At 43.5% G+C, this 21,220-nt stretch overlaps 2 long non-coding RNA genes across 7 annotated transcripts in view; one reads left to right on the top strand and one right to left on the bottom strand.

The window, feature by feature from the left end:
• Positions 1-21,220, bottom strand: part of LOC112546137 (uncharacterized) — a 273,950-nt gene that overhangs the window by 127,536 nt on the left and 125,194 nt on the right. The window contains exon 3 of one of the 4 annotated variants that reach the window (XR_012896887.1): positions 4,878-4,961. The exons of the other annotated variants lie outside the window; for them this stretch is intronic. This is a non-coding gene — a long non-coding RNA (uncharacterized LOC112546137). The remainder of the gene's footprint in view (positions 1-4,877; positions 4,962-21,220) is intronic. 4 annotated transcript variants of the gene reach the window in all.
• Positions 7,731-21,220, top strand: part of LOC102461078 (uncharacterized) — a 38,449-nt gene continuing 24,959 nt past the window's right edge. Inside the window, exons 1-4 of one of the 3 annotated variants that reach the window (XR_003089768.2) lie at positions 7,737-7,953; positions 10,267-10,445; positions 12,632-12,788; positions 18,262-18,306. This is a non-coding gene — a long non-coding RNA (uncharacterized LOC102461078). Of the gene's footprint in view, positions 7,954-10,266; positions 10,446-12,631; positions 12,789-18,261; positions 18,307-21,220 lie in introns of all 3 variants that reach the window. The other 2 variants (XR_012896890.1, XR_012896889.1) reach the window with 2 other exon arrangements.

Here is a 21,220-nt window from a genome sequence, read left to right as displayed (position 1 = left end):
GAACACAGCTGGAGTGGAGGAACAGCGTGCAGTAGATCGCAAGCATTTTCTCTCAGACACGGAGGCATTTATTTCCTGATGTGCATATTGTCTGCTGTCGTGATGCAACATTTTGCCAACAGGGTTATTAACAGAAGGCTGTGTGGCCTGCCCAGGATACCATTAAGCGCATTTCTTAGGAACAAACTGTAACTGGGACAGGCTAAACCTGCTTCTGGCTGGCAAAACTGAAGTTTTGAAGCAGCCATGAGACACCTGTTGGCTTCAGGCACTAGCATCTCTCTAATGTGCGTGGCCTGCAGTGCATTAAGTGCCAAATACATAGCACAATTGAGATTGCTTTTCACTGTTGGAGGCTTTGAGGACATTTTGTTGCAACAAAAGGAGGCGAGTGGTAGGTCTTTCTTTGTTTTTCCCCTTTCACCAAATTTGGCAGCTTCTGTAAAGGCCACAGAAGGCTCATGAACACAGCAGAAGTGATGACTAAGTTGTGAAAAGTCTGGACAGTCAGTCTCAGGGTGCTCAGTGTTGTAGAGGTTGCACCTCTCTAGGCCAGCACCCTTAGGACCTGACGGGCTTCAAACCAGAGAATTTTTGGTCCATGGGAGGTCAATATTGTCTAGCAGCATTACCAAGACTCCTACTGCTTACGGGGCTGTGAAAGGACTTTTAGGGGTAAATTAGAGCTAAATAACAACACAGAACACTGAGGCTATGTCTACACTGCCCCAATTTTGTGCAAAAAATATGCAAATGAGGCGAAGCATAGAATATCGCCGCGGCTCATTCACATAATTCATGAGGCTCCGTTTTTGCGCAAGAGGCTTTTGCTCAAAAACCCCCTCTTGTGCAAGAGCCATTTTCCCACATTTTTTTCAGGAAGAATGGCTCTTGCACATGAAGAGGTTTTTGCGCAAAAGCCTCTTGCACAAAAATGGAGCCTCATTAATTATGCAAATGAGGCGCAGTGATATTCCATGCTTTGCCTCATTTGCATATTTTTTGGGCAAAACGGGGGCTGTGTAGACATAGCCTGAGAGCCATGACGGGTGGCTATAAAGAAACTTTATGGGACTGCCTGAAACTTGGCCACACCCATGAAAAGTGGACATCCGGCTAACTGAAATCATGCAGGATCACGGATGTTTTCGGGTCAGAGAGTTCTGGACTAGAGAGGTTCAACCTGTACTGAGCAGGGACTACCTATAATTTGATGTGTGAGGACTGGAAGGAACATTGGTGGATTCATGACGGTGCAGATCAACTGTATGGCAGCCTTGAGGTTCTACTCAGTAGAATGTTAGAAACTGGATTAATCCCTAAAGCTACTTTGTCCCTGACTGCAGAGCTTCTGCCTGGAACACTTCTCATGCCTCTCCTGCCTAGCCTTTTGCGACAGATTTAAAGAAAGAGTGCGTACATCCTCCCGTTAATCTAATTGTACATCTAGAGGGGCTGTCGATGTGGTATTGATGGTCTTCCTCTGGAGAGTTGGCTTTTGGTAGCTTCCAGGCACCCTTGTGAACAGTAAAAAAGTCTCACCCACCATGAGAATTAGAATCCTGGCTATTAATATGCTGCCCTCCTCCCCACGCTTCTCCAAGAAAGGCATTTAGAAAACGTCCTCTTATGCTCACTTGCAAAATCTGGCAGGCAGCTTGAAAACTAGCTCTTCAGTAAGGGCAGCGAGTGCCTGGAATGAATTGGCCAGAAAAATAAAAGCTGGCAAACCGACACTGCTTAACAATTTCGAAATTAATTTTCCATGTCAAGTCTCCTCTTCTTTTTCCCTGTGCCGTTCACACAGGAATGCAAAAGGAAATGGTTGACGAAATCCAAATATCTAGTTGTTGGGGGAGGAACGTTTTGTGGCTAAGCAACAGGAGAGGAGCTGGAAGATGTGGGTTCTGTTCCTAATCCTGCCCCAGACTTATGTGACCCTGGCAAGCTGACATTTTCCAAAGTAGGTTGGACATTGTGTCATTTGAGACACCGGGGGCATGAATTTCCAGCAGTACTGAGCATCCAGATGTCCAGTTGAAGTCAAAATGAGATGATACGCTGGAAAAGCTGGCCCTTCGATTTCTGTGCCTGTTGCCCCATGTATAAAATGGAAATAATATCTGCCTGGTCAGGACTGGGGTGAGGCTTGCATGGGCCTGGTCTGTACTACAGGGGAAGGTCGAATTAAGATATGCAACTCCAGCTACATTAATTACATTGCTGGAGCTGATGTTGAAAACAAACCAGCAGGTTTAAAACGAATAAAAGGGTGTTCTTCTTCACACAGGGCACAGTCAACCTGTGGAACTCCTTGCCTGAGGAGGTTGTGAAGGCTAGGACTATAACAGGGTTTTAAAAAGAGCTAGATAAATTCCTGGAGGTTAAGTCCATTCATGGCTATTAGCCAGGACAGGTAGGAATAGTGTCCTTAGCCTCTGTTTGTCAAAGGGTGGAGATGGATGGCAGGAGAGAGATCGCTTGATCATTACCTGTTCGGTTCACTCCATCTGGGTCACCTGGCATTGGCCACTGTCGGTAGACAGGATACTGGGCTGGATGGACCTTTGGTCTGACCCAGTACGGCCGTTCTTATGTATCTTAAATTGAGTTTCTGCACTGTCCACACAGTGGGTGACTGATGGAAGCAAATGCTCTCACTGGCTTTCCTTTCTGGCGTCGATGGCAGCATCCTCTGAGTTTGATTTAGTGGGTCTTCACTTGGCCGGCTATATTGAACCTGGAAGATCAACTGTGGCAGCGTCAATCTTCCACATCGTATAGCCATGGCCTTGATTATTTGTAAAGTGCTTCGAGCTCCTCTGATGGAAGAATCCATGGACATAAAGTGCCCTCATTTGGACTTTGGATATTACTTTTTGCTGACTAATGTATCCCCAGAGATGGGAGGCGGGCAGGAGAGTCTCTCCTGCAGAATCAGTACCTCAGTTCCTGGGTAAAAAGCTACCACCTTCCCAAAGGAGTAGAGGGAAAAGCTAGTCTGCATAGCCCTGCCATTATGTCAACCACTCTTCATCACAGCTGCTTCACGGAGCTGGGATTTGCCGCCTGCTGTTTGTATTTATTTTCTCTGCTGTTAATCCCTCCAAGAAATGGAAGTGCGTGGCGTCCACAATGATAACGTGAACCGTCTCTTCTCTTTACAGAAAAACAATAAAGCTACTGTACTGTGTACGGGCGGCGAAGGGGGGGAGAGATTGTTTATGTCCTGCCCTTTCCTAAACCAAGAGCCCAGACTTTGAAGTATAAAAATAGTGGCTTGTATTATATACATAGTGGAGGATGTTTACCATTGGAGATTGAGGCCTAAACAATGAATTTGCAAACTGCTCCAGATAATCTGGCTTTATCCTAAATACCAACTCATGAACAAAAATACCGATTACAATAAATGCAGCTTTGTTATTTGTTTTTTTTTTTCAGTTGGAAAATCTGTATATGCACAGCAATGTTGCTCAGGGTTGGAAAGCATTTACTATGCCAAATATAAACATGTTAAAATGATCCCTTGACATCTCCTGTGTCTTTGCATATTTATTTACCAGGAAGAATCTGCTTATAGAAGTTAGATTTTTTTAAATACCAGATTTAATTAATTAGATTTTTTTTAAATCAATCCTGCTTTCTTACCAACACCGCTCTCCATGAACAGTGATAAAAAAGATGGTAACTGTTTTTGTGTGGGCTGTGGTTAATCTCCAGACAGGGTTGTTTAGCAACCTAAGGTGATGCTAAGGGCCAGGTTTTCCAGGCAGCCTTCGAACTGCAACCACAATGTTTGCAATCCCAGCTGTTTGTGAGTGCAGGAAAGCCCACAAACTTGCAGGCTTTGCTGCATGCAAATGATTGTGTAAGCTACACTGGTAAATGTAGAAACTGTTAATCCAACAAATTAAAGGAGCAATGTTTCTCCAGGAAACTACAGGATGGAGGAGAGATCATGGGAGAGAGATCTCAGAATCTCTTTTCTCCTTCAAGTCTTTTTCTGTAGCTGCACATGTTTGAGGGTCATCATCATGCTGGTTGAATCTTTCTAGTCTAGCACCCTTGGGACCTGACCTGTGTTGAACCAGAGAATTTGCCGAACCACGGGAGTTGAATATTGTCTAGAAGAATTACCAACACTTCCGCTGCTTACTGGGCTGTTAGAAGACATTTAGGGGTAAATTAGAGCTAAATAACAACACTGAACATTGAGTTCCAGGGCTGGTGGCTGTAAACAAACTTTATGGGACTGCAGGAAACTTGGCCTCACCCATGGTAAGTGGATATCCAGCTAACTAAACTCATGCCAGACCAGAGAGTTTTAACCTGTATTGGAACCTTTCACAAATATGAATGATCTGAGCCTCACGTGATATGTTCTTGCCACTTTAGAGGGAGAACACTGAGGCAGAGAAGTGCTTTGCCTGAGGTCATACAGGGCATCAGTGCAGAACTGGGACTAGAATTCAGAACACCTGACTCTAAGCACAGGGATAGCATCAGACTCTTTCACCTTTAGGTCATCTTGAGACCGTTTGTGAAGTTAGCTTGAAGTTTTCAAACCAAAGATGTTTCTCTCCAAACATCTGAAATGATATTTTTTGTGTGAAAAATGGCTGAATTTTTGGCGTGTTGCAAAGTCTAGTCATGCCTTTTGTTGACTGAATTTCTCTTGAAAATAGTTAAAGAAAATGTTATGAGACATAGTCAGTGAAAATAGAAAAAAATCAGAGGGCTGAAAAATGGGTCTGCTTTAAACCCTTCGAAACAGCCAACACTGAACGTTGTGTGGAAGTAGATCTTTCTGTAGCCAGCTGCAATGGTTTGTAACAGTGGAGCCTTGCTTGTGTGTATTGCTGCAAGCAACTTACCTGTGCAGTCCGCCTGGCTGGGACTCGATAACTTGCTTTTCCTAGATGGTTGTAGGACACTTAACCATCAGTTCCTTTGTCTACCTGTTGGGATAGCAAAACATAACTGTGGAGGCGTTTAGTGTCTCACCAGACAAGTGAGTTCTGCCCCCTACTTCTACTCTCTCCAGCATCCAAGGACAGAGGCGGCTCCCTTCCAGAAAGAATTCACACATGGAATGCTCAAGAGCAGCTGATTGATATGTCGTTGTATTTACTTAGCATTGTCATCCTGGTGTTCCAACAGCCGTGGTTTTGTTGTTCAATATTAGACTTGCTCATTAACCAAGAAGCCAAGGGGAAGAAAGGCCACCTGTAGCTATGATCCACTGGGGCCAAGTGTCAAAAGCTTGTCAAAATGGCAAACATCCCTATGGATAGGGATGAATTTAATGCCATCCAGAACTTTTCTCATTGCCACGATGCTAGAAAAGCACCCAGCATGAGTGACACAAGGTGAGAGAGGCAACATGCCAGTTCCTCATCTTCCTCCCCCACTGTTCTCTGCCTCCTCTAGAGCGGGAATCCGCCATTAGAATGTTTCTTAATCCATTTGTCATACGGTTCCAGGGAGGGGTCCACATATCCATGGGTCATGATCATTGTCCCTACAGTCCGCCTCCGGTTGGTAATGGCACTGTTCTGCTGTTTGTATCCCATGTCTCACTACGCTTGAAGGGATTGGATGCATGCAAACAGTCCCTCCCACATACGACACTCATTGCACCTCCTAAGTAATGCTGTTTTCTCTAGCCTGGATGCCGTTGCAGTCCCATGACCTCAAGAGAAGCTGCCAGATGGGGAATAGTTGGCATGGGGCAAAGATTGCTATTGTGTCAAGGTTTTGGCATGCCACCCTGCATGATGGGAAATAGGCTCTGATCCCAGGCAACAGGATGCAGTTGGTTTCTTGCTGCCTTGTACCTGCCAAATCCCTGGTAGGATAAGTAATTCTGGCTGATGTCATTCTTTTTTAGGTCCGTATTTATTTTTACAGGCATCTGCATGGTTGGACAGCTAGATCTAGACTCATCCTCTATAACACCCTACAAATGCCTTGTACATTTCAGGCTCTGGGAATAAAACCCACCCCGACTCTCTTCCCTTGTAAAATGGCTGTGGTCTAATTGAAGAGCTCATAACTTGCTCTTTTTTATGACCAGCTGATATTTTTCTATTTCTGCAGCAAGGCAGGGTTGTTGTTTTTTTTCCCAACAACAGGGTTGAACATTCAGCTGAAAGGAACCAAACAAAGTAGGTGAATGCTAGTGCTTTTAACTCAGATCTGCACGGACAAGTGGTTTCATTAAAAAATAAGGGGAAGGGAACAGAGTCCCAGGGAGACCCGTTGTGGGTCCAGAAGAGGGTTCTACAGCATGGGTATGTCTAGACTGCATCTCTCTGTCAGCAGAGGGATGCAGATTAGGCAGGTCGACATTGCAAATGAGGCAGGGATTTAAATATCCCGTGCCTAATTTGCATGAAAATGGCCACCGCGTTTTGCTGACTCAGCACTTTGTTGGCAGAAAGCGGCAGTCTACAGGGGGATCTGTTGAGAAAGAAAGGCTTTTTCGACAGATCCCTTATGCTTCCTGCAATGAGGTTTACAGGATCTGTCGAAAAAGGCTTTCTCTCTCGACAGATCCCCCTCTAGACTGTCACTTTCTGCCGACAAAGTGCTGAGTCCACTAACGCAGTGGCCATTTTTATGCAAATTAGGCACGGGATATTTAAATCCCTGCCTCATTTTCAATGACGACCTGCTTAATCTGCATCCCTCTGCCAACAGGGATACCCTATGAGACCAAACAGGCCATATATCACTTACACTCTGACAACTATTACAGCCAACATCTTTGTTATTTCTTTGGTGGCAACATCCAAGGCTCCGTGTCCCTCCCAAACATGAAAATCAATTTAAGTAGCTGCTTTCCCCTTTCTCTACAGCCACTTCCACAATAAAATATAGTTTTCTACACTCCAAAAATCAGAGCCAACCCTACTTTCTTCACGCACAGATGAGCCTTGCCACAAGCTAGAAAAGGCAACAAATTAGGGCCATTGTTCTCTCTAATGTTTTCCATCCTGTGTACGGAATACAGTTTGTGATGTGCACCCAGGCTTAGGCAGATGTGCACCACCAGTAAAAACATGTGCCACTGGCTGTGGGTGCTCTGTTTATCAGCTGGACGTCATTTGACTCTCTCCTGGGTGTTCGCCCAAGCGCTCAGCTTCCAGAGAACACTGAGCATGTCTATTTTGGTCTATTCCAGAGCAAAGGGTCCTTTATGGAGAGCATTCGATTGCCATGCCCGCCACACCCCCTCCCCCGCCACTCCATTTGGGGATCGAGCTCATGTACCTCTTCTGATTACAACTGCATCCATGTGGCAGGAAGAGACAGGTGATCTGTCAAGTTGAAGGCCCTGTGCTGTTAGGATCATAATGGTCCCTTTTGACCTTAAAAATGGATGCTTCTGTAAAACGAAGGCCCTGATCCAGCAAGCTGATCCTCTGTGCTCACACAGATCAGTTTACAGGATTAGCCCTAGGGTCCCGAGTATCTAGTCATTACTTGGGCAAACCTTTCATCACCTTCAGTGGGACTTCTGCCCAGAGCCAACAGGTTTGGTCTTCACAGCATGTACAACAGCACTGAAAAGGGTGTAGGGTGGCAGCCAGTACACAGCATGCTAAAGAAGGGCGGATTTTGGCCACGGCCAGCTTCTTAAAGGTGCCCTACGTTCTTTCGTGTTTGCACAGGCCCTGATCCAAATCCCATTGGAGTCGAGGGGAAAACTCTCGCTGGCTTCCATGGGTTTGGGTGAGGCCAGAAAGCAGAGTAGTGTCCTTAGGTAAAAAATGTTTCTCTTTCTCTCTTCTGTGCTGGTGCTGTATTCTAGTTGGCTGTTATACGATGCCCTAGAGGTGGCTGCATTTCAAGCGCGTTGTATACTTTGGGAAGCTCCTTGGAATATTTGTGATGGAAGGGCACTAATTTTCTGCACAGATATCAGATATTGTTTATGCTAAGAGGGTAACTTCCTGTTTGATCAATTTTTTTTTTGTTGCTATACCTAAGATACAATTTTCAGTCATATTACTCTCTGAAATTGAACATATGGTTAGAATATTTTTTTTATTAGCACTAGCTTTCTTGTAAGCTTCTTGTATGCTAAATGGTCTCCTACTCCATTACTAACTCATGCTCTGATGAGCAGAAAAAGCTACAATGACAAGAAATTCAGATGGCTGGAATTTATTAGGTTTTCTTGATTTGTGTCACTTAAAAGGCTTGGACTGGACTGGTCCAATATACTGGCAACTCTCTCAGGTTGCTCTCTAGTCCTTCAGAAACTCAGGTTTTATTTTTATAAATCTCAAGCTTTCATGAAAGTAAAGAGAAACATTTGAGTTAGTGTCTAAAGTGGTTAGAGCTTACTCTGTAAACAGAGCTTAGAGAACTACTTACTTTTTCCCTCAGTTTGACTCCTAACTTAAGTGCGGGTCTAAAACTAAGAAAATTGATTTTTCATATTTCAAAGAAATGAAGGGAAAATGTACAATTGGATAGTTCTAAAACAATACATATTGCTCTGGGTCTGGGTCTGAGTCTGCACTCTTTACTCAGAACTCCAGTAGCATTTTCTAGTGACACTCTGATCAGTTACATATGGGCTCAATTCAATATTTTCATTAACTTCATTGAGAAATTCAAGTCGAAGGAATATAGTATTACCCTTAAATCAATATTTAAGTGTAACTATATTATTAAAATAGGTTCCAGTTCTGCACCATTGAAGTCAATCAGAATATTGCCACTAGGTTTAATAGTAGGATAATTAAACCTGTGTTATAAATATGCTATAGTACTGAATATAGAAAATTATCAGTTGGGATCTTTTTGATGGAGAAATCAACAGTAAAATGACCCTTTATTACTATGTATTTGAAACAGTTATTCTCTTTGGGTGCATCTACACAGCACCCTAAACTCAAAATAAGATACGCAATTTGCATTACGCAAATTGCATATCTTATTTTGATTCTATTTTGAAATAGCTTATTTTGAAATTTGGCGGGTCTACATGGCACCAAATTTTGAAATAGCACACTATTTTGAGATATCCCTTAACCCACATGGAATGAGGGTTACAGGGATGCTGAAATAGAGCGCTCGTTATTTACAAAAATATTTCGAAATAACGGGCAGCTTGAAATAATGCAGGGTAGCTGTTTCGAAATACCATGCAGTGTAGATGTACCCACGAAAGCTCATGATACCATCTACATGTTTTGTTAGTCTTTAAAGAGCTTATAGACTATTTGTTGTTTTTAAAGTTTTTCCTGTTACAGACTAACTCGACTACCCCTCTGAAGCTTTTATTTTTAAAAAGGTTAAAAAATAAAAAAACAAAATGCCTTCTCATTTGTTTGCCAGACTTCAGTCTAAAGAGAACTTTTGCCAGGTATATATGAACTTTTTTTTACTAGAGGTTTTGTAATGAATGCTATAATGCACAATCAGAGGGGTAGCCGTGTTATTCTTCATCTGCAAAAACAATGAGTAGCCCTGTAGCACCTTAAAGACTAACAGATTCATTTGGGCATAAGCACAGAATGCAACTGATAAAGTGGGTCTGCCCATGAAAGCTCATGCACAATTAATTATAGCAGCATGACTGACACTGCTAAAATACCCTTTTTCTATTCTAATTAGATTTTGGTGCTGATGAAATTGTAAGAAGAATTAGTCTTGCCTAATTTACCCTTCAATTAAGTCAAACAGAGGGCTAGATTTGAATGAGAACTACATCTCAATAACAGTAGACAATGCAGTTACTATGGATTTATACCCATGTAAATGAGATAAAAATGTGGCCCTTAGATTTTACAAACATGTAAATGAAATACTAACTCTGTGAAGCACTCTCATGCTACAGGTTTGTTTTTCTTAACTGTGCAACTGACTCACTTACAGCTTGTGCCAAATTTGACTATCGTAGAGATTTGGTTTCCTGCCAAGTCTAGTGTGCTGATTTGTATGGCAACACTGGCAATTTAAACGAACGTTTACATTGACTGTTATAGCACAACATTATATTAGGTCAGGAAGGCGGCTCTAAATTACCCCGTGTTCTGCAGTGTGGCTGCAGCACGTCCGAGGGAATGAGCTCATAATGAAATGCTCTGGCTGAGCTTTAAAAGCTGTTTAAGGGGCATACCGTATATTATCGCCCTTTATCAAAGCTACTGTGAGCATGACATGTTAGAAACTCTTTTGGTGGTGGGAATTAAGCTATTTGTTTGACGGATCAGTATCGTGACAGCCATTTCCTGCACATTCCAGTGACATCGTCCTGCGCTTGCCAATTTGCTTTTGACATGTTTACGGAGGGAGAAAGCCACCTTTGGACTCGTTTTCACAAACATCGTGTTCTGTTATGAAAACGTTCCCAAGGCTGAGGGTGAAGAGTCTGGCTCAGAAAATGTTCATCTCCAGACCGTCTGGTCTCAGTTACTCCTTGGGTAAATTTGGAGTCATTCCCTTTGCTTTAATAGAGATGCTTCGGATGTGCATGGGTGTGACAGAGCTGTGACCTTTGCTCTTCAGTGGTGAACTGAAATGATCTAACATGATGGATTTTTTTGGAGCTGTAAATAGCGCAAGGAGGCATGTTATCAACTCTTCTTTCTCACTAATAAAAGTATGAAAAGTATAAGAATGTCCGATGGTATCAAGGCTCACGTGTTTCTGTAGAATCATAGAAACATAGGGCTTGACGGGACCTCAAGAACTTATCAGTGCCCAGGCTCCCACATGGTGGCAGAGATCTGAGGCCTAGTCTACCCTATACCCCAGGGACAGGTGGGCTTGAGTGGGGCTGGGGCTTACCCCCCGAACCCTCCTATTCTGCTCTTCCCACCTCCTAGTCTTGTCCACCCACCACGGTGTCTTCCATGTGGTGAGGTCAGTGGAGGATGCTCTCTCATCGATTTTGCGATAAATCGACCACTTGCAGATTGATCACTGCAGTGTCGATCCACTGTGTAATGGAGACGAGCCCTTAATTACAATCAAGGGCTAATACTGCAGAAGCTGGAATTCAGCACTTCACAAACAATAGCAAGGAGATGTCATTTCTCTCCCTAGATAGGGGTGTTTCATCCCTGTGGTCAATAGGAATAATGAGCAACATGGATGTTTTAGCCCTTCTTTCAGCAAAGCATTTAGGCATGTGCTTAAGTCCTGGGACTAGAGCCACGCACATAAATTTGGACCTGAATTAAGCAGAATTATTTAGGACAAAATGGCGAGAGAGTAGGAACTGGGTAGCAGGTGATGCTTCCGGAGTCTCTGATCCATATCCATTAAAATTGATGGAAAGACTCCCATTGATTTTGTTGGGGTTTGGCTCGGGTCTGAATTGTGGTGTACGTGCCATTCATTTGTTTTCTATTACCAGCTGGGGGTCGAGGAGCTGTTACTTCCTAAGCAGGAGGTACATCTACACAGCATCTGGGAGGCGTAATTCCCAGAGTGGATAGACATACCTACATTAGCTGTGCGCGAGCTGTCACCTAAAAATAACAGTGTGGAAGTGGCATCACCGATAATGGCATGGGGTATTTCTTGAGTACTTATCCCTCTGACTCGGTGGGTAGAGGGGCCATTGACACATCCCCAGAATACCAGACTTCCCCAACCCTGTCTGCATGATCCCGCCTCTGCCGGTGCAACCTTGTGCATTTTGCCGAGTGTGTTGTCCTGTCCCCATGGGCAGGACCTGGCATGAACAGTGTGGGGGCAAGGTCACGCCAGTGGAGGCAGAGCAATGTGCTCTGCTAAAGGTATCCTCTGTGCATCCTACCAAAGGAAAACACCTCTAACTGTATCTCAGTTCTGGATGGGGAGACAGGATACAAAAGCAGGACTGTCTGGCTTAGGACCGGATGAAGAGCTTATCTATCCCTGATTTCTTATCCAGGGAGCTGACTCGAGTTGCCATGGCCATACTGCTATTTTTAGTGCACTAACTTGGAGCAGAGCTAACGTGTCTGTCTATCCATACCCAGCTGCTGTGTAGACGTACTGGTAGTTAGAGGGACACATCTCCCAATGTGGATAGACATGTGGAGCACCCGGCTTGTAGCTGTGCTGGCTTGTTTTATGCACGGCCCCTTTATGTGGAAAGGAGACTTCCACATGGTGCAGCCCTCATGATAAAACTGGGAGATTTATCCCCTTTCTGCTGCAAAGGTAGCTGCAGTTTTCTGTGCGGGTGCTGCCTGTTGTAGGGCAGAACTCATATGCTATGCTCCCGCCTCGAGGCCTTACTTTGGTTCTTTCTTGCTTTGGTGTGAGCATAATACCCAATAAAATGCAGATTAGTCAGACTGAAAGTATGTGGTTGCTCTTGTATGTGGAGGCAGAATGTGTGTGGCTTCTGAGATCTACCTTAACCTTTCCCTACCACACACCAATACTTGGATGGAGATCCAGGGAACTCTTCCAGGTAACAGCCACGCCAAGTTGCATCGGAGGAAAGACCCTAATATGAGCCCCAGTGTTGACAAATCTCCCGGTTTTCCCATGAGGGCTGCAGCATGTGGAAGTTTTACTGAAAGCCCCAATGGTTGGGAGTTATGTGAACATGTGAGAATCTCAGCTTTCTTTTTTCCTTTCCTTGGGCATGTCTTCACTACCCCGCCAGATCGATGGGCAGTGATCAATCCCGTGGGGGTTGATATAGATGCAACAATACAGCCAAGCACTCTCCCGTCCACTCCAATACTCCACCAGAATGAGAAGAGTGAGAGAAGTCTATGGGAGAGCATCAGCTGTCAACTCACCATGGTGAAGATACTGTGGTAAGTAGATCAAAGTGTGTCAACTTCAACTACGTAATTGATGTAACTGAAATTGTGCAGCTTAGATCAATGGCCCATGGTAGTGTAGCCTACGCTTTTAAATCATGAGTCTGCCCTCCAGAAAATACACTTGGGGTTCTTTTTATTTGCTTTCTGGGTTTTGAACATTTAGGACATGTGGTTTTAAGCTTTATTCCACAGCCACAAGGGCTAGAAACTTTTTCTGGGGCTTTGAGAAAAAGACCAAATATTGCACGATCACATTAAAAACGCAGAAGTTGCAACCTCTGTGACCAACAATAGAATGGACTCATCAGCTGATCAAGTCTCACGTGGGCAGAATCAATGAGAAGGGTGTTTTTGCAGGTTGTGTTTGGTCTTAGAACTGAGTTTGGCTGTTTTTGTAATGAAATATGGTTCTGAGATAGTTGAGTGCAGGAAAAAAAATAACCCCGCCATAAATGGCTAGGCCTCTATCGTATTTGTGTCACTTAACTGCTCAAACTGATACTATTTAAATTCGTTACAAAAAAAAAAAATGTTTGCAACTGAGCCAAGACCATGTCTCTGCTAAATTTCACTCCAGAGTAAAATTTTTACAGCCAAGTTATTATCCCCTGGAAAATGAAACTATCACAGAAGTGCTAACTGCTAACACCACCTTACCAGTAAACCACATTGCTTTACTAAAAAAGGAGCGGTCTACTTCTTATTAAACATAGTCATGACTTGGCAATGTGGAATTGATAACAATGAGATGATTATGTGTCTGGTGCATTTCGCAACAGGTAAATCTCCTGGGGCTAAAGAATATTGGGCTTATTTATCACCTCACTGAGGTCCTCTCTGTCCACCGCTACATCCCTGCCACCATCACTGAAATTGATGGAAATTAATCAGGGCAATATCTGCCCCTCTGTATTTGTTGCTTTACGTGCATCACTATATATAGCTACCTATTCGGTAGTAGTGCTCATTGGTGGTGACTCATGTTACTGGAGATACCGTACACCAGTGATCTCACTGCTGTGGAGTGGAACTTGTTTGTAATGAAACTGGGTTCAGTGCAGCTCCACTCCTGAGCCCAATCTTAAGAACATAAGAACGGCTATATTGGGTCTGAACAAAGTTCCATCTAGCTCAGTATCCTGTCTGCTGAAGGTGGCCAATGCCAGGCACCCCAGTGGCAATGAACATGTAGTTCATAATTTATGTGCAGCCCCTAAGACCACCCTCAGGAATGACCTAGGGTCTCTTGGGCTGTATGTTTGGAAGCCTCTCTCCAAGACTATAGCAACGTCTTGTTGGCTGTCTGCTGCGGGTAAGGATTTAGTGTAGCACACCTCATGGAACTAGAGTAGCATGCCCCATGGATCTAGGGTATCCCACCCCGTGGATCTAGCATATCCCACCCCATAGATCTAGCATAGCATGCCCCATGGATCTAATGTAGCACACCCCGTGGACCTAGCGTAGCATGCCCCATGGATCTAGAGTTGCACACCCCATGGATCTAGCGTATCCCATCCCATGGATCTAGTGTAGCACACCTCATGGATCTAGAGTAGCGCGCCCAATGAATCTAGAGTAGCACGCCCAATGAATCTAGAGTAGCATGCCCAATGGATCTAGAGTAGCACACCCCATGGATCTAGCGTATCACTCCCCATGGACCTACAGTAGCACGCTCCATGAACATGTATGCACCTCATAACGTAACTGGCCAGAGATGCTGGTGCAGGGTGACTCAGAGACCCTGAGTCAGAGGAACCTTGGCGTTTTTAATTAATTCTACTTATTTTCTTTGTGGAGGAAAGGTTGACAATCCAGGCGCAGATCCGGCATTTCTTTGTAGATGCATTCCAAACACACACAGCATAAAAACCAGTGGCAAGCCCGTCGGCTAGAAAGGGTGGGCACAGCACTGAGATACTGTATCTGGCTCACCTTGCTGCCTGCCAGTAAAATTCTTTCCATCTGAGTCCTACGGGGTGGTGCTAGGTGTAACGGAGCCCTTGGCAAGAGACGTCTCTCGACCCCGTTCCTGCCTGCGAATCAACAAGCTGGTTCACTATCTCCACCTCCTCCCGTGTGACACCTCATCTGATCTTTCCCCAGATTCTCACGAGGATGGGGAACTTGTCTCCTTGCCAGTTTGTTTCCTCCTCCACACTTTAGGGATGGGCTCCTGGAACTGGGGAACAACTTTTTTCCTTTCACAGAAGCATGGTCCCTCTCTGGAAGAGTCGTACCTTCGGCCAGCTTTCATGGGCAGACTCATGTGGACCTAAAAGCCTGTTTGCCAAGTACCGTACGAGTGGTCGGTCCCCGTAGACATAAAGGAAAACAGCCACTGACCCAAGGAGCTGACAGGCAAAAGCATCGATTTTGCAAGGTGCTGAGCACCCACAACTTGCAGTGACCACTCAGCACCTGGGTGGATCAATTTAATGCCTGTGACCAGTAACCCCAGTGCAATTCTGTGTTGTATGTGTAGGCCCATCGATGGGGAGCACCACTCTGCACGTGCCACATGGCTCTGAGGAATAAGGGGGACCCCGCACTGTTATCTGAGCGGCATTGAGGGCTAGGTGCCCGTGGCCCCGCCTCTTCCACCTGAGGCCCCGCCTCTTCAAACCGAGGCCTTGCCCCTTCCAGGGGCATAGTGCAAGGCCCCTCCCACACCTTCCCTGCAGATTCACAAAAGCTGTCAACCCCACCCCGTATATGTGCAATTCAGGTTTCCCCCCTTGTGCATCAAGGTAAGGCGTAGGCTGTAGAATGACAAATTCTTTTGATTTGCAAGAAAGAGGAGAAATAACTTGTAAGCTCCGTTGCACTAACAAGAGTAGAAAATGTGAAAATATGCTCTTAGTTACTAAAATAAATAGTTATGACTTCAAATGAACACGGGAAGCAGATCTGGTGAGCAAGGAGGTGCTATTTGAAGAGAACAGTCGCTTTTATGGCCTCATCTGCTCTTTAAGGCCAGAAAGACCTACACCCCCCTTTGTGCACACACAATTTATTTGGACTCAGTGTATCTACTATGAAGGGGTAGATAAAGGAGCAGAGTTGATTCTGCTGAGCCTAGATCCTGCAGTTTTAGGGAATCTAGATGTATCATTTTTTTCTATAGGCATATACTTTCATTCTGAATAACTTTTATTTCACAACTAGGGCTGCCAATATCTCAGTTAATTCACACACTTAATTACAAAAAATAATGTTTACAAAATTAATTGCAATTAATTTCTGTTTTAATTGCACTGTTAAAAATAGAATATCAATTGAAACTCATTACATAGTTTTGGATGTTTTTCTACATTTTAAAATATATTGATTTCACTTACCACACAGAATCCAAAGTATGCATGGCTCACTTTATATTATTAATTCTACTACAAATATTTGCACTGTAAAAATGATAAACAAAAAATAGTATTTTTAGATCACCTCATATAAGTAGTGCAATCTCTTTATCGTGAAAGTATAATTTACAAATGTAGATTTTTTTGTTACATAATTGCACTCAAAAAGAAAACAATGTGAAACTTTAGAAACTACAAGTGCACTCAGTTCTACTTCTTGTTCAGGCAACCATGTAGAGAAACAAGTTTGTTTACATTTGCTAGCGATATTGCTGCCCGCTTCCTATTTAAATGTCGCCTGAAATGAGAACAGTTGTTTGCCTGGTGCTTTTGCAGTTGGCATTGCAAGATATTTACATGCCAGATATGCTAAATCATATGTCCCTTCATGCTTTGGCCACTATTCCAGAGGACATACTTTAATGCTGATGACACTTGTTACAAAAAAATAATGCATTAATTAAATTTGTGACTGAACATGTTGGGGCAAAATTGTATGTCTCATGCTCTGTTTTACCTGCATTCTGCCATATATTTCATGTTACAGCAGTCTCAGATGATGACCCAGCACATGTTTGTTTTAAGAACACTTTCACTGCAGATTTGACAAACCACAAAGAAGGTACCCACGTGAGACAGAGACAGCACTCAACCCAAGGTTTAGGAATCTGCCATGCCTTCCAAAATTTTAGAAGGAAGAGTTGTGGAGAATTATTTTAGAAGTCTTTAAAGAGCAACATTCCAATATGGATACTACAGAATCCAAACCACCAAAAAAGATGCTGGTGGCATCTGATTCAGATGGTGAACATGTGCTGGTCCGCACTGCTTTGGACCATTACCAAGTAGAACCTGTCATCACCATGGATGCATATTGTCTGGAATGGTGGGTGAGGCATGAAGAGACAAATGAATCCTTAGTGCATCTGGCAAATATATAGCTTATGACACTCGCTATAATAGTGTGATGTAAACACCTGTGCTCACTTTCAAGTGAGACTGTAAACAAGAAGTGGGAAGCATTATCTACCGCAAATGTAAATAAACTTGTTTGTCTTAATGATTGTCTGAATAAGAAGTAGGACTCAGTGAACTTGCAAGCTCTAAAGTTTTCATTGTATTATTTTTAGTGCAGTTATTTTATATTTTATTCTACATTTCTAAGTTCATCTTGCATGGTAAAGAGATTGTGCTACAGTACTTGCAATGCAGGAATTAAAAAATACTGTTTCTTTTGTTTTTTACAGTGCAAACGTTTGTAATTGAAAATAAATAAAAAGTGAGCACTATGTTTAATTTAAATCCATATATTTGAAAATGTAGAAAACACCCAAAATATTGACATCAATGATATTCTATTATTGTTTAATGGTGCTATTAATCATTATCAATTTTCATAATTGCTTGATAGCCCTGTTCAGAACAAAAGTAAATTCTTCATGAGTGAGAGCACAGTGTGTGCATTTCCTCTCTAACAAGCTGCACAACTCTGAGAACTCTGAATGCACAGTGAATTGTTGGGAATGTGGCAGTGCAGTACAAAAAGGGAAATAATATTCTGATTTCATAGCTGCATATACCACCAAAAGTGTTCTAAAACAAATGCCCACCATTGCAGGAACACATTGTCTCTTTAATACCGAGGAGAAAATAACTGGCTTGTTGGTAACTCAGCAATCAGACATTTCCTGTTAGCGTTTTCCAGAGGCAGTACACGAGGAAAAGATAAAAAATTGGGCTGCAAAGTCAGGCAGCCATAAAAATTGGGAACAATAAAATAGAGCAAAATTAGTTACAAAACTGCTGAAGGTTTTTTCCTCTTCTGGCCCTATCCAACACAGTAATCAAACTAATTTTCCCTGGGTTATGAATTGCATCTTGGAGGAAGTGGCAAACAGAGCTTGAAATTCAGAGAATCTCTTCTCTCAGAACAGGTAAACAGCTACAAAGTATTGAAATATTTATAGTAAAGGAGGAAAAAAACATGTCACCAAAAATATGAAGTGTTTCTAGCCACTAACCAGTGCTGCACCCCTGTGTTTCAATTGCCATGTGTTCTAGATCTTGGCAGGCATTTCAATCTTTTTATGACTTTTTTGCAGAGTAAACTTTCACCTAAGATAACGCGAGGGACATGAACATAGATGGTGAGTGGGGATATATAACCTGAGTGCAGCACGTGGATCTATGTACACAATGTCTGTTTTGAATCAGTGAACATGTCACCTAAGTTTTCTGTAGCAGCTTATTATCTTATGTTAAATGATTTAATAACCATGTATTAGACCTTCTAATGCTAGCAGACGGCTCTTTCTGATCCAAAGAAAATACATTCCACCTCGAGGCCAAAAAAAGAAAAAGAAGTAAAAAGGCAGCGTGCAAATGCTGATTTAGAGCCAGAAGATTTCATGTCAAAAGTCCCCAAGATCCCTTACAGTAATTGCAAGCAACACGTACAAGATCTGAGTTCAAATAGCTTGGAGTGCTGAAATTCAATCTGTTTCAGGTCAAAAAGCCAGTGGGGAATTGTCTCTGACAAACAGAAACCGTTGAGGCTAGTTTGGAACCTAGCCAAAAACTGATTTAAAAACTACAAAGCAAAGTCGTCAGAAATATGCCCGACAAAATTGTATTTAGGGCCTGATCCAATTCCTGAAAAAAATAGAAGCTTTTCCACTGACTCAGGGAGAACTGGCTCAAGGTATTGGAGCTGGGCTTGGGTCAATCCATCTAATTCCTTAACTTGAAGAAAGTTTCATTCTTACTATATTTCTAAATACAGTTTATTTTCCTTAGTGTCCTGCATGCAGTGTTCATGAGTTGCTGTGGGAAGTGCAAGAGAGAGAGAGAGAAAGAGAGAGAACAGCTCCATATATTGACAGCATGTTTTATGAAAAGTTAAGAAATGGTCAAACTTTTTCCTACCAAAACCAGAAATCCCAATGGTTCCTGGTCCCTTCTGCCTTCTCTCCCTCTTTTCCTCAGTTTTCCAGTGGTGAAATGGAAAAAGGAAAACAAAGAGGAAAAGGGGGGCACCTGTCAAGTATCAGCGTAACCTTTTGTGGTTTTACATCACAAAATGTGAAATTTTGCATCTTTAAAAGCTATTTTTTATATCCAAAATAATTTTTGTGTGGAAAAATGTCTACCAGCTTTGAGATAGTAGAGATATTAATGGACATCCAAGGAAGAAAAAACATAGTTTCAGCTGATCTTACAAGATAACTGGCAAATTGAATGAAGAAGAGCGAGGTGGGAAGGCGTCTCTGGCTAGAAGAGCAGCAGTGGAGAAGGCTTTTGCATCAATGGTACAAAATCATAGTAGCTTATGTGGCATGAATTCATGGTTGGTGCTCTAAGTCTCCCTGGGATCTCAGGTTCCCAGCCTGGTAAGACTGGCTCCAGTCATCGAGGTATGGTGAGTAGCAGGCAGTTCATTGTGGTGGAGAAGTCGTAGGGCCTAATTCTGCACTGCCTTGTATGCTGTGCGTTGCTTCTGGAAGGGGATGTGAAACACCACCAGATGGGAAAGACTTTGGGTGGGCATAAATTAGGCACAGAGTGTAAGGCAGAGGAAAGTCGGGCCTGAGGCCTGGAATATGGTGATTGTTAAAGGCCATAGAATTCTAGGGCTGAAAAAGACCTTAGGAGTCGAGTCCAATTCCCTGCCCAAAGCAGGACGAACCCCAACTCAATCATCCCAGCCAGGGCTTTGTCAAGCTGGGACTTAAAAACCTCTAGGGATGGCAATTCCACCACCTCCCTAGGGAACCCATTCCAGTGCTTCACCACCTTCCTGGTGAAGTAGTTTGTCCTAATATCCAACCTAGACCCTCCCCACTGTAACGTGAGACAAAAGCTCCTTGTTCTGCCTTCGTTCACTACTGTGAACAGCCTCACTCCATCCTCTTTGGAGCCTCCCTTCAGGAAGTTGAAGGCTACTAATAAATCCTCCTTCACTCTTCTCTTCTTCAGACTAAATAAGCCCAAATCCCTCAGCCTCTCCTCCTTTGTCCCTCCCTCTGTCTTGCCTCCTTTACGCTCATTTGTGAGGCACTGTGAATCGGTGTGGCTACCACCAGTAACATTAGCTGTACAACCTTCCTGCCTGTAGGCACTGGCTGTTAATCTCCATGATGCCCCTGCGGTAGTTCATGTTTTAGAAGAAGCCATGTCAGCACAGTGCAAATCGTGTCTGAGGCCACTTCTCCACTTGCCAGAGGAGAAGTGGCCTCAGACCACTCTGGCGATCGATCTTTCAGGGTTCAATTTAGCTGGTCTAGTAAAGACCGGCTAAATCGAATGCTGAGGGCACCCACATTGGCACCAACACTCCTCACTGCTGCAAGGAGTAAGGGAAGTCCATGGGAGCATTTCTTCCATCACCCTCCTGTTGTGGAGATGGTGCCAAGCTTGGCTTACGGTACGTCGACTCCAGCTACATTATTTACTGTAAGCTGACCTTCCTTCCCCCTCCCCCATGCAGTGTAGATCTGTCCTGAGGCAATTTGTATTTAGCAGTATAAGCATAGATGTTTCATTAGGCTGCCAATGAATAACAAACTAAAATGGATAAGTAGGTTTTTTAGGCTCTGCTCTTTCCTCTGACACCCGGCCAGGAGGTGTGGGTGATCTCGGGAGCTGGGAGAGACATGCCCAACCGCACTTGGACTCTCAGGTGGGAAGCAGCTAGTCACAAGCGCAGGAGCCTTTCCAGTCCAGATGCAGTGGAAGTGCCAAGCGAAACAAACAATCGTTGAGGTTAAAACGTCAAAAGCTGGAATTGTATGAGTATCACAAAGCCAGATTGCTGAGTCCGAGAGGAGAGTTCCAAAATCATGACACACAACGCAGGTGTCAAAAGGTTGCAAAGAGAAGTGCTATGCAGCTGATGCAGTGCCGTGCCTGGTGGAGGAGTCATTAGCTGGGGCGGATGTCAGAGCCAGTGCAAACTGGTGGAGATGAGTAAGGGACAAAGCTTAAACACATGCAACTTCAATGGCTGGTTCTTCCTCAGGGATAACCTGTAGGACCATAATATTGGGCTTTTAAAATGTTTAT

The sequence above is a fragment of the Pelodiscus sinensis genome, chromosome 20, assembly GCF_049634645.1.
Source record: "Pelodiscus sinensis isolate JC-2024 chromosome 20, ASM4963464v1, whole genome shotgun sequence".
NCBI classification, from domain to species: domain Eukaryota; kingdom Metazoa; phylum Chordata; order Testudines; family Trionychidae; genus Pelodiscus; species Pelodiscus sinensis.
This window is presented reverse-complemented; position numbering and strand designations above follow the sequence as displayed.